This window comes from Myxine glutinosa, chromosome 1, assembly GCF_964187855.1.
Source record: "Myxine glutinosa chromosome 1, kmMyxGlut1.1, whole genome shotgun sequence".
In the NCBI taxonomy this organism is placed as follows: domain Eukaryota; kingdom Metazoa; phylum Chordata; class Myxini; order Myxiniformes; family Myxinidae; genus Myxine; species Myxine glutinosa.
Window position 1 is genome coordinate 144,261,110 of NC_136261.1, and position 14,529 is coordinate 144,275,638.

Sequence of the window (14,529 nt, forward strand, 5' to 3'; positions counted from 1 at the left end):
CAACTGCTGCTTCTGATCCTCCGCCAATGTTGGAAGGTTAGAAACAAGTTCCGATATTGCATCCTGGTTAATGTCATGCCGCATAAACCGTTGTTTAAAATGTTTCCGGGCACATTCCCTGATTCTGCCATCTTCATAAAGGAGTTCCCCATCATGGAGCAAGCGTGTAATCATTGACGAAGAGGCCCCCCTTTTAAGGCTGAAGAAGAATTTGGTTGGAGCATCAAGATCGTGTATGTACCTCATCTTCAGGCGCAATAAAGCATTTTGTGCTCGCCTTTCGGATATGGAATTCAGTAAGGCCGTTTTTCCATGGATTTGTTGCCTCATTCCCTGGTAGCTCACACTTGCGGTTCCCTGAAGCTGTTCCTGTAATTCCAGGATTTCATCTTCAAGTAAGGTTGTGGTTTTTCTTTCCTCTTGAACACCATACGCACGATATTGTTGGCAGAATAGTCTGATGTGCGTTTTGGCATTATCCCACCATTGTCTGAGGTTTGAGAAATTCCCTTGGGAGGCAACCAGAATATTCCAAATTTCTGGAAAAATGTCCTTAAAGGTACTATCATCAAGTAAGTTGTTATTAAATTTCCAAAAAGCACTCTTGTGTTTCGGGCAGGGGGCAGAAATTTTGAGAAATGTTGCGCTGTGGTCCGAGAATCCTGATGGGCAAATTTTGGATGACAGAACGAGGCGTTCAAGTGGAGGATTAATATAAAACTTGTCCAGGCGAGCAAGTACAATATTACCCTGAATGCATCGACACCATGTGTATTGCCTGATTGATGGGTGCTGTACCCGCCATATATCTGTCAAATTCATTTGTTTTAAAAATTTGGTGAGAGGGATTGTGGAGGCAGGATGGGGCTCTGCACTGTTCCTGTCTAGTTGGGGTTGAAGGGTGCAGTTAAAATCTCCACCAATACAAACATGATTGTCTTGGTTTTTAGGGCGTTTTGGCTGTCGAGGGACGTTAGGTGTGTCCCAAGGTCATTAAAAAAAACTCGCCGAGCTACAGGCGTACTTGGGGCATAGATATTAAAAATAGTATAGAATTTTCCACAGTAGTGGAATTCTAGGGATGCTAGGGATCCCTTGTGTATTTCGTCGAATTTAAGCGATGAAGGCGAAAAGGAGGGGCTAAGAATTATTGCGACACCGCCTTTGCGGGAGTCACCGTTACTAAAGAAGGACAGGCCGGGGAAGAGCCTACACCACTCTGCGACACAGTAGTCGTTGGCATGGGTCTCTTGTAAGAGGGCAATGTCAACTTTCTTCTGTAATAAAAAATCCCTTACTTGAACTTTACGGACAGAGCTACATCCTCCGTTAATATTCAAGCTACAAATGGAAAAACTCATTACAGCTATAAGGAGGAGTGACCACCACTCAATTTTTTGATAGCAGTTCATTCTTAGCTTTTTGCGACCACTTCTTTAAACGGTGACGTTGGGAGGAATTGAAATTAAAAACGTGGGGCCGTTTTACCATCAGTCTAGCGGAATGTATAAAATCAGGTAGCTCCGGAAAAAAGGTTTCTATAACAACATTCCTTTTTCGGAATGTGTCCTTAAGAAACCTTTTTATCTCGGAGGGAGGGATTGGAGGGATTTCTTCTTCCTTGAGGCTACCACATTCACTAACAGAGTCATCTATATCAGATGGCTCAGATGGTGTGTCACACTGGTTTTCATCATTTATCTCCTCACCGTCATCACATCCCTCCACGTTATCGGATGGGGCATAGTCCATAGAGGGGGGGGACGGGGAGGGCATCTTCAGGGGAGCAGGGGGGGGGGTACTAATTTTTGCGGTTCAACCATATCAGTTTCTAGGTCAGTAGACAAGGGCGAGGATTCATCCACATCTATGTCCTCCAATACCGAGAAACGATTTTCTGTGACGAGGGACAAATCTAGGCCAGAGAGGGGGGGCTGTCGGTTTTCAGTTGTAGGTTTTTTAAAGAGATGACCGTTTTCATCTGTTGTTTGCAGATGTCTTTTTCCTTTTGGGCAGACTAATTGAAACTCGTCCTGGTTAGTGGGAAGAGATTGCAAGGGTTTGGGGGGAGGGGGGGGGAGGGAGGACGTGATCATCGGGAGGGGATTCCCATCGGCTACCACGGCGGGAGAGGTAGGATCAGTTATAGCAGGCAACAAGCTGTGATTGGACGATGTCGCCTGGGGGGTGAGATCTATAGTTAACAGGAGATGGCTGCAATTAGATCCTTCAGTAGAGGGAGGGGCCCCTGTTTCAAGGGGAGGGGAAGGGGGTACGGCGGGGGGGTTTGGATTGGTGGTAAGAGGGCTTGGGTCGGTGGTGGACAGATTGGGATCAGTGGTGGTAAGGCTTGGGTCGATGGTGGGAAGGTTCGGGTCGGTGGTGGGAGGGCTTGGTTCGGCGGCGGGAGGGCTTGGTTCGGTGGTGGGAAGGCTTGGGTCAGTGGTGGAAGGGTTTGGACCGGTGGTGGGAAGGTGGGGGGGTTGCTTATTCCCGGTTCGGAGGGGAGGTTGCACTTGTGGAGAATTCTCTTTTCGGGGGCAGTCATGCTTAACATGCCCAAATTGTCCGCAGCCAAAACATTTTAGAACGTTGGTGGATACGTACACTGTATATTCGTTCTGTTGATGTTTTAATTTTATTATAAGGTTTAAATCCTTCTGGGAATTTTTTAAAATCATAAACACTTGCCGCCGGAATGAAACCACGTGCCTTAAATCGTTGTTTCGTGACCCAAAGGGAATCATGGAGATACGAGACACGATGGTACCGTATCGGGCCAACTCTTTAATTAGTACATCGTCGGATACAAATGGGGGGCAATTTGATATCACGACTTTTATCGCTGGGCTATCTAGTGGGGAAATCATTACAAATAAATCTGGATCGATTGTCAAACCCTGTTCGACAATTTGTGGGACACAATCCACGTCGGACAAAAAAATAACGATCCGCTTGTTCATCCGTGAAGCGGCAACAACCTTGTCGATCCCGACAACACGACCGGTTGCGAGGACAACGTCCTCGACACTAACCTCACGTTCCGGAGGTACACAAAAGAACCCGTGCTTACGGGTCAGGCTCTGAAAGGCCGTAAATCGAGATAGTGCAGCTGCCATGCTGGAACAGCTGCACTTACAACCCCTCCCCAACTCGGGGAGGGTGAATATATAATACAATCTTCCCTACCCGAACTCCGGGAATGGGAAGCAATCAGACCTCTCCGATTTCCCTAACTTCGGAAAAGGGAGGCAACAAAACAAACTGAAGGAAGGATAAACGAAAGGAAAAAAAAAGGAAATAGAGGTTTAAGATGAAGGAGCAAACACCGATCGGGCGACGCCCAAAAACGGCGAACCCTTACCAGCGATCACCCTGTGCTCTCCGGCTCTCTCTCCCGTCTCAACGTATATGGGAATCACCAGGAAGACTCCACGAACAGGTACAAGGACACAGAGGGGGGAAAACGGGAGGGGGGGGGGGATGGAGCAACAACACAGAGCACTCACAGGCCTCCACAAGCAGACGCCATGACAGTACAACCAGCATACAAACGGCCAGCAGGTGGCGCCAGAGAGGAGAGAGAGAGAGAGAGAGAGAGAGAGAGACAGAGACACACAGAGAGAGAGAGAGAGAGAGAGAGAGAGAGAGAGAGAGAGAGAGAGACAGAGACACACAGAGAGAGGGAGAGAGAGAGAGAGAGAGAGAGACTTGACTTTTAAGGTCTTTTATTACAAAAGTATAAAAAAGCACAACAAACCAAGTAATTCAATAGCAGTCAACAAAATAATTAAATCAAGGAATTGAAAAACATGACATTAATTATAATTAGAGCAGCAAAAAAAGTTCATCTCCCTCCACCTTACACAGGATTTCAGCTTTGCACCATTTTTGAACAAAGTGATCAAGCCGAGAAGTCTCTCGGTAAAAATTAAATTAAATTTTAAGGCGGGCAGACACAAGGCCTTTAAAGGCTAACAAAATACTGCATTCCGGTGAGCTTGTCCCAGAGACCCGACTCTTCCGCGTAATATATATCGCGAGTTTCGCCTCGGCAAGTAAAAAATTAACGATTTGAGAACCGATATTCTCGTTAGACACAGGCATGCAGTACACAAAAAGATAAGAAGAAAAACAAAAACCGAAATTCTGGAAGACATATTTCAGGAGTTGAAAAAGTGGAGCCAGCCTTTGGCGTCCGACATATGCATGGAAAGTGTCCTCGGAGTGATGGCAAAAAGGGCAGTCATCAGATATCACGAGGTTCAGTCGTTTAAGAAACGCGTTGGAAGGCAAAGAATAGTGTGCAAGCCTCCACTGTATATCACCGGCACGTTTAGACACAGGTAACGCGTACATCGACGACCAGGTAGGAGAGGATGGAGCCCCTGCAGGTAGAAGCTCTTTCCAGTGGGTGGTCAGTGGGCTATTGGGGTTAGCAGAGATGACAACATTAAGACATTGCACGTACAAAGTAGCCTTTGCACAGGCTTGTAGAGGCTTTGTGGAAGGAGCACCAGAAAAACAAAAATCAGGGAAGTCAGGGTGCATTGTTTTTGTGTTCTGAACATCATGCAGTAGAGGCCATGATAAATTAAAAGAGATGAACACTTTAACAATTGAACGAAGAAGTTGTCCAATTAGTCTTTTTGTAGAGAGAGAGAGAGAGACAGAGAGAGAGACAGAGACAGAGACAGAGAGAGAGACAGAGACAGAGACAGAGACAGAGACAGAGAGAGAAAGAGAGAAAGAGAGAAAGAGAGAAAGAGAGACAGAGACAGAGACAGAGACAGAGACAGAGAGAGAAAGAGAGAAAGAGAGAAAGAGAGAAAGAGAGAAAGAGAGAAAGAGAGACAGAGACAGAGACAGAGACAGAGACAGAGAGAGAAAGAGAGAAAGAGAGAAAGAGAGAAAGAGAGACAGAGACAGAGACAGAGACAGAGACAGCGACAGAGACAGAGGGAGAGAGAGAGAGAGAGAGAGAGAGAGAGAGAGAGCAGAAGCAAAGAGCAGAAGCAAAGAGATGCAGAGAGTCTCGTGAAGAAGAGAGACCAAACTAAGAGGGATAAGCTATCACACCCAATACTTTTAAAGGCGCTGGTGTGTGATGTAGCACTAGTTGTTCATCGGTGCTGGATGCCCTGTCGTCCATGTCACCTACCCTCTGGGGCCAGCTTTCGGGCTTTGTAACATCATGCACCAAAACCTTCTTCGACCCTCGAGGCCTTTAGTGTCAAAGAACGTGGACAGAATGGTTTATGGGGGAGAGTTAGAGGAGGGAGGGAGGTGAGAGTTAGAGGAAACAAAAGGACATGTAATAGGTGAAAATACAAATGGGTGTATGGGAGGATCAGGAACTACACTAAATGTGGGTAGAGGCACTGTTGTCTCGAAGAAGACAAGCTCACCTCTCCGAGCCCTTTTTGTTCTGTGAAGAGACAACTTTCGATATTTGTTTTGTTTCAATCCAAGGGGCTGGTTGTTCTGCTTTTGTTTTCTTTTGTAGCCCCCACCTTGAGTGGCCTGAGGCTTTGTGGCGGGCAATCTACTATATAAGAGAGCTGTTGGTCTGCCTGTGTGTGTGTCTGTGTGTTTGTCTGTGTGTCGCCTTTTTCTCAGAGATGGCCAAACGGATATTCGTCAAACTTTCAGAGGTTCGTCAGTGAGTGCATGGGAGTGTTTTAGGTAACAAATTGTGAAATAAAAAAGGTTCGTTTTTGGGGATTAAAATTTTTTTTTTTTATCACTCGATAGTGCCGAAGCCTTTTTAAATTAATGACAGTTATATACAAGTACACATTCGCACAAATAAATACAAAACAATCACCAGACATTTGAACACAAATAAATCAAACTATTCCGGAAGTGTATGAAGTTGGTAATAAGGATTCTTCTTCTTCCTGATCAGCATCACTCTTAACTCAGAAACGGGATGAACGGCACATTCACCAGCATATATTCAATGAAAAGGTGATGAAACCCCTTCCACTCCCCCCACTCCCTTTCTCACCCCTCCCTCTCCTGCCTCCTCTCCCTCCCCCCTCCCCTCCCCGATACTCCTGCTCGTATCCAATAAATAAATAAATAAATTTTAAAAATACTAGATGAGTGAACCTGACAGTGATAACTAGGATCACCACCATACAGCGGCTCTAAACATCAATTAGGAAACAAGTGCCAAATTAATAAACTCCCTAAACTCTTGGATGGATATATATATATACGAGCTTGGTGAAGCAAGCGCAGCGAGCCTCACCAAGCGTCGTTACTGAGGAACGGGCTTATTTTAGCTGAGGCTAATGACTGTACCTGAGTTGCTGTGTTGTCATGATTTACACCAATCATAATACAAACAATTATTTTGCACAAATGTATTTGTTGTGTTTGTGATTTTACATTTTTATAGGCAATTTAGGTTGAAGATTCAGGTTGAATGTTTTTTTTTTCAAGAAAGAACCCATCAGCACACACGTAGGGGAGGGGTAGGTGCAGACTGGAAGTTTGGGACGATTACACCTCACCACCACGTAATTCACCACACCTCACCACCAAGTAATTCAAAACACCTCACCACCACAAAATTAAAAACACCTCACAGCCATAAAACACGTAATAAAAAGAACTCACAGCCATAAAACACGTAATAAAAACGCCTCACAGCCATAAAACACGTAATAAAAACACCTCACCACCACGAAATTGAAAACACCTCACAGCCATAAAACACGAAATAAAAACACCTCACCACCACGAAATTAAAAACACCTCACCACCATAAAACACGAAATAAAAACACCTCACCACCACAAAATTGAAAACACCTCATCACCACGTAATAAAAACACCTCACAGCCACGAAATTAAAAACACCTCACAGCCATAAAACACGTAATAAAAACACCTCACAGCCATAAAACACGTAATAAAAACACCTCACAGCCATAAAACACGTAATAAAAACACCTCACAGCCATAAAACACGTAATAAAAACACCTCACCACCATAAAACACGAAATAAAAACACCTCACCACCACAAAATTGAAAACACCTCATCACCACGTAATAAAAACACCTCACAGCCACGAAATTAAAAACACCTCACAGCCATAAAACGTAATAAAAACACCTCACAGCCATAAAACACGTAATAAAAACACCTCACAGCCATAAAACGTAATAAAAACACCTCACAGCCATAAAACACGTAATAAAAACACCTCACAGCCATAAAACGTAATAAAAACACCTCACAGCCATAAAACACATAATAAAAACACCACACCACCACAAAATTAAAAACACCTCACAGCCATAAAACGTAATAAAAACACCTCACAGCCATAAAACACGTAATAAAAACACCACACCACCACAAAATTAAAAACACCTCACAGCCATAAAACGTAATAAAAACACCTCACAGCCATAAAACACGTAATAAAAACACCACACCACCACAAAATTAAAAACACCTCACAGCCATAAAACACGTAATAAAAACACCTGACAGCCATAAAACACGAAATAAAAACACCTCACAGCCATAAAACACGTAATAAAAACACCTCACCACCACGAAATTGAAAACACCTCACAGCCATAAAACACGTAATAAAAACACCTCAGCCATAAAACACGTAATAAAAACACCTCACCACCACGAAATTGAAAACACCTCACAGCCATAAAACACGTAATAAAAACACCTCACAGCCATAAAACACGTAATAAAAACACCTCACCACCACGAAATTAAAAACACCTCACAGCCATAAAACACGTAATAAAAACACCTCACAGCCATAAAACACGCAATAAAAACACCTCACCACCACGAAATTGAAAACACATCACAGCCATAAAACACGTAATAAAAACACCTCACAGCCATAAAACACGTAATAAAAACACCTCACAGCCATAAAACACGTAATAAAAACACCTCACAGCCATAAAACACGTAATAAAAACACCTCACAGCCATAAAACACGTAATAAAAACACCTCACAGCCATAAAACACATAATAAAAACACCTCACAGCCATAAAACACATAATAAAAACACCTCACAGCCATAAAACACATAATAAAAACACCTCACAGCCATAAAACACGTAATAAAAACACCTCACTACCATGAAATTAAAAACACCTCACAGCCATAAAACACGTAATAAAAACACCTCACAGCCATAAAACACGCAATAAAAACACCTCACCACCACGAAATTGAAAACACCTCACAGCCATAAAACACGTAATAAAAACACCTCACAGCCATAAAACACGTAATAAAAACACCTCACAGCCATAAAACACGTAATAAAAACACCTCACAGCCATAAAACACATAATAAAAACACCTCACAGCCATAAAACACATAATAAAAACACCTCACAGCCATAAAACACATAATAAAAACACCTCACAGCCATAAAACACATAATAAAAACACCTCACAGCCATAAAACACATAATAAAAACACCTCACAGCCATAAAACACATAATAAAAACACCTCACAGCCATAAAACACATAATAAAAACACCTCACAGCCATAAAACACATAATAAAAACACCTCACAGCCATAAAACACATAATAAAAACACCTCACAGCCATAAAACACATAATAAAAACACCTCACAGCCATAAAACATGTAATAAAAACACCTCACAGCCATAAAACACATAATAAAAACACCTCACAGCCATAAAACACATAATAAAAACACCTCACAGCCATAAAACGCATAATAAAAACACCTCACAGCCATAAACCATGAAATAAAAACACCTCACAGCCATAAAACACGTAATAAAAACACCTCACTACCACGAAATTAAAAACACCTCACAGCCATAAAACACGTAATAAAAACACCTCACAGCCAAAAACACGTAATAAAAACACCTCACAGCCATAAAACACATAATAAAAACACCTCACAGCCATAAAACACATAATAAAAACACCTCACAGCCATAAAACACATAATAAAAACACCTCACAGCCATAAAACACATAATAAAAACACCGCACAGCCATAAAACACATAATAAAAACACCTCACAGCCATAAAACACAAAATAAAAACACCACAGCCATAAAACACATAATAAAAACACCTCACAGCCATAAAACACATAATAAAAACACCTCACAGCCATAAAACACATAATAAAAACACCTCACAGCCATAAAACACGTAATAAAAACACCTCACAGCCATAAAACACATAATAAAAACACCTCACAGCCATAAAACACATAATAAAAACACCTCACAGCCATAAAACACATAATAAAAACACCTCACAGCCATAAAACACATAATAAAAACACCTCACAGCCATAAAACACATAATAAAAACACCTCACAGCCATAAAACACGAAATAAAATCATCTCACAGCCATAAAACACGTAATAAAAACACCTCACCACCACGAAATTAAAAACACCTCACCACCATAAAACACGTAATAAAAACACCTCACCACCACGAAATTAAAAACACCTCACAGCCATAAAACACCTCACCACCACGAAATTAAAAACACCTCACCACCATAAAACACGTAATAAAAACACCTCACCACCACGAAATTAAAAACACCTCACCACCATAAAACACGTAATAAAAACACCTCACCACCACGAAATTAAAAACACCTCACAGCCATAAAACACCTCACCACCACGAAATTAAAAACACCTCACAGCCATAAAACACAAAATAAAAACACCTCACAGCCATGAAACACGTAATAAAAACACCTCACCACCACGAAATTAAAAACACCTCACAGCCATAAAACACATAATAAAAACACCTCAAGCCATAAAACACGAAATAAAAACACCTCACCACCACGAAATTAAAAACACCTCACAGCCATAAAACACGCAATAAAAACACCTCACCACCACGAAATTAAAAACACCTCACCACCACGTCATTTAAAAACACCTCACCACCAAGTAATTCAAAACACCTCACCACCACGTAATTATAAATACCTCACCACCACATAATTCAAAATACCTCACCACCACGTGATTCAAAACCAGCACAACGTTATTAACAACACTTCACAACCACGGAAACAAAAGTTTGAACTTGGGGCTGACTCAGAAGAAGACCTTTGTTGGTCGAAAGCTTGTCGACAATTAAAGATCGACGTCCTGAAGCTACGTCCGCGTCTTATTTAATCTAACGATTATATATATATATATATATATATATATATATATATATATATATATATATATGAATGAATGAATTATAGTTTTTAAGGCCATTTTCCGTGCTAGAGCAGGGGTTAGCCTTGCGGGCCCCATGACAATCATGGTTCCCTGTTTGAGGCAATGTTTTTATGGCCGGATGCCCTTCCTGACGCCAACCCTTAGTCGCCTCTAACGATGCGCAGGGATACGGTGTACCTATTCTAAACCGGGGTACACACCGGGATCATTCATCCCAGCAAGCTGGTACTCAATTTTCCGACCTCGGAAGGATGACAGGCTGAGTCAACCCCCCTGGCGTTAATTCAGCGATCGACCGGGATTCAAACCCAGGATCCTAGGATTCCAAACCGGCACCCTAACCGCTAAGCCAACACCAGGCATTGGTGTTGGCATATATATATATATATATATATATATATATATATATTAGGGTGCGTCAAAAAGCATGAAGTTGTCACACACGTTCGTTCGCTTGCAATTTTGATCCACTTAATGAGAAAATCTGGCAGTATAAAAATCATTTCAATATATCAATGTCAAGGGTTCGAGCACAGTGAATTCATAACCCTATTTATACCGCAAGGAAGCGGCACGAAGGCGATGAGACGGCATCTATGCTACTTGTCTGAAGTTACAGTCGGTCTCGCTCTCTTCTGCGACAATGTTACAGATGCTGAAAAACTCAAGATGGTCTCTAACATGAACTCTGTGGAAGGATCCCTCGAGCCCAGCCCTTGTAGTCAGGTTCACTATGTTTTTTCGTTCAAAATCATGGTAGATTAGCAAACCTATACATTTTTGGAAACGTTATTACATGGAAAATCTGAAAATCAATGTTTACATTTGCCAATTCCGACCAATTCGATTCGACCAATTCGACCAATTCGACCAATCGACCAATTCGATTCGACCAATTCGACCATTCGACCATTCGACCAATCGCTTCGATCGACCATTCGACCATTCGACCAATTCGATCGATTAGATTAGATTCGATTCATCGAATTCGATTCGATCGACCATTCGACCAATTCGATTTGCCAATCAATTTGACCGACCTTTGCTTGTGTGGAACGGACTGTGAAAACGATGCGGACTATATTGTCGGATACGACACACAGGACAGTGATGACGAACTCTAAATGGCATATTCTGTAATCGTGTATGTTTGATGCCATTGACTCCCTGTGTATATTTTGTCATTGACTGCCTGTGCAGATGTGAAGTTATACTGACTGCATGTGTATATATGATTTTGCTGACTGCCTGTGTATGTTTGGTGATATGAATTATTGTGACACATTTTGATGTTATTAACTGCCTGTACAAAATGATAACATGTATTTGATTATGCAACTTATCACGAATATAAAGACAGTATTTTGCAATTCAAAACCTTTGATTCGTGTCTTACCATTCCCCATAGCACTAATTTGATACTTTCATTGGATTCCTTGTCCCTGAAAATATAGGTTTGGTATATTTTAAAAAGTTTTTAGGGTAATTAGAGGCAGAAATAGAACAAAATATGTATTTTACAGTGGCCATTTTGAAAATCCAAAATGGCCGCCATACAGGTATCTCTCCAAATGTAAACATTGATTTTTAGTTTCCTTATGCTATAACCTTTCCAAAAATGTATAGGTTTGCTAATCTACCATGATTTTGAACGAAATATAATTTATTGACATCGTGAACCTGACTATTGTGTGCTGGCCGTCGCAAGAGTCTTGTTGCAAAAGACCTTCCGGACTTCTTCACCTCCACAACCAAGAAGATCTAACACCATCTTGAAATCGATACTGCGTTCTTGTCAATGTCCCCTGCGGCCTGGATAACATCAGACGGGTACAATCTGGGGAAGAAACGGGTCGGTAAGCTCCTCGTGACTAACGACATTGCTGAAAGAGGAGTGGCCCTAATCCATGAGTTCATGGCAAAGGGACCTACCAAGCACGAGGATTAGCTCCAATATATGATCCAGGTACCAAGCACGAGGATCAGCTCCAATACATGATCCAGGTACCAAGCACGAGGATCAGCTCCAATACATCTTCCAGGTACCAAGCACGAGGATCAGCTCCAATACATGATCCAAGTACCAAGCACGAGGATCAGCTCCAATACATTGATCCAGGTACCAAGCACGATGATCAGCTCCAATACATTGATCCAGGTACCAAGCACGAGGATCAGCTCCAATACATGATCCAGGTACCAAGCACGAGGATCAGCTCCAATACATCTTCCAGGTACCAAGCACGAGGATCAGCTCCAATACATGATCCAAGTACCAAGCACGAGGATCAGCTCCAATACATGATCCAGGTACCAAGCACGAGGATCAGCTCCAATACATTGATCCAGGTACCAAGCACGATGATCAGCTCCAATACATGATCCAAGTACCAAGCACGAGGATCAGCTCCAATACATGATCCAGGTACCAAGCACGAGGATCAGCTACAATACATTGATCCAGGTACCAAGCCCGATGATCAGCTCCAATATATGGTCCAGGTACCAAGCACGAGGATCAGCTGCAATACATCTTCCAGGTACCAAGCACGAGGATCAGCTCCAACACATGATCCAGGTACCAAGCACGAGGATCAGCTCCAATACATGATCCAAGTACCAAGCACGAGGATCAGCTCCAATACATGATCCAGGTACCAAGCACGAGGATCAGCTCCAATACATGATCCAAGTACCAAGCACGAGGATCAGCTCCAATACATGATCCAGGTACCAAGCACGAGGATCAGCTACAATACATTGATCCAGGTACCAAGCCCGATGATCAGCTCCAATATATGGTCCAGGTACCAAGCACGAGGATCAGCTGCAATACATCTTCCAGGTACCAAGCACGAGGATCAGCTCCAACACATGATCCAGGTACCAAGCACGAGGATCAGCTCCAATACATGATCCAGGTGGCAGAGGATCATCGGCGAGCGGACCCGAAGACAGCAAACAAGAACTTTAATCGCTGAAAAATGCAAAAATTCAATACATCCTTAACAAAGTGTATTAGCAAAATGTATTTTTATAAATGTAAAACACGAATCATGTCTTCATAATATGTTGTAATGTTAAAAATATTAAGAGTGTTAAACCAGACAGAGTTTTCATAGTGTTACTTCCCCTGAAAATAATCAGTACGGGCAAACCATTCCAGAATATATGTAGTATGTAGTGTACAAACTTTGTAGTGGTGGCGCAGCCCCTAAACAAACGGATACTGTCAGATATCTCGACAGACTACGATCGATTGTTGCACATTTATTGACTCTGCAGATCCAGGCCCGATTCACCCAGCGCCATCCGAGCTGAGCCGTAACTTCCGGAAACGGAAATAAACCCGCGGTCACGGTGTCGGGATAAAACGGGGAATATTTGCACCATCATACATGACATCCTCCCCTTTAAGTCCAAAATTACCAAGAGCAATACGTGCTGATTTTCAAAAGCAACATTTCCAAAAACATGTGAAAATATGTGTGCAAACAAAAGCAAGTGGACATGGGGATAATTCTATCCGTCTGTGTCAACGTGAAAATAGAACATGTGTCAACGTGAAAAAACATCTTCAAAGATTCAATCGGACGGGTGCTTTTCTCTTGAGCATTGAGCATTGAGCATTGAGGTGTACCAGTGGATACAGAGTCCGAGGTGATTCCTTTGGTCTCCACAAAGGGTGTAGCGTTCGCAGGGGTTTTTGGGGCATCCGAGCCGGCTGGAGCGGCCACTACGATCTCCAGCAGTGGCGGGTCGAACTGTTGTTGGCTACCTGACAGGAGTAAAGCCTTGTCAGTGGATCATGGGGACTCACTCCTATTGAGAGGAGTGGTCCAATGGTTTGACCATGCGTTGTGGCCCTTTGGGGTCAGGATGCATGTGTTTGAATGACCATGTGCTTCAGCCTTGAGGTTGAGGTGCATGTGTAATGTTAATGGGACAGCCTTGATAGACGTTGTGCCTTGGCCATGGGGTCAAGGTGCACATCCAAGGCTGTTCAAATGTTTGGTTTTTTTACCTTTTTTCATCGTAAAAAAGGCAGGCCTTTGTGCTGGCCTCATAAGCACTGTTGTTCTGACTGTGACGATACTGTAGGCTCGATCGACTGACAGTGACAGTAGGTTATGTGGTCCTGATGTCGACGAATTTTGCGGCCGTCCTGCAGGCGAATCACGCAGGACAATGGACCTGGCTTCTCGATGATGTCCCCCGGTAGCCACGTCGCACCTGCACCAAAATGTCGGGCAAACA

The 14,529-nt window shown here is 42.7% G+C and overlaps 1 protein-coding gene across 1 annotated transcript in view; it reads right to left on the bottom strand.

Moving 5' to 3' along the window:
* The window catches only part of TMTC2 (transmembrane O-mannosyltransferase targeting cadherins 2), a 253,470-nt gene extending 239,884 nt beyond the window's left edge, over positions 1 to 13,586 (bottom strand). Inside the window, exon 1 of the mRNA XM_078777820.1 lies at positions 13,466 to 13,586. The gene's annotated coding sequence lies outside the window, so the exon portion shown is untranslated. The remainder of the gene's footprint in view (positions 1 to 13,465) is intronic.
* Between the last annotated feature and the right edge of the window lie 943 nt (positions 13,587 to 14,529).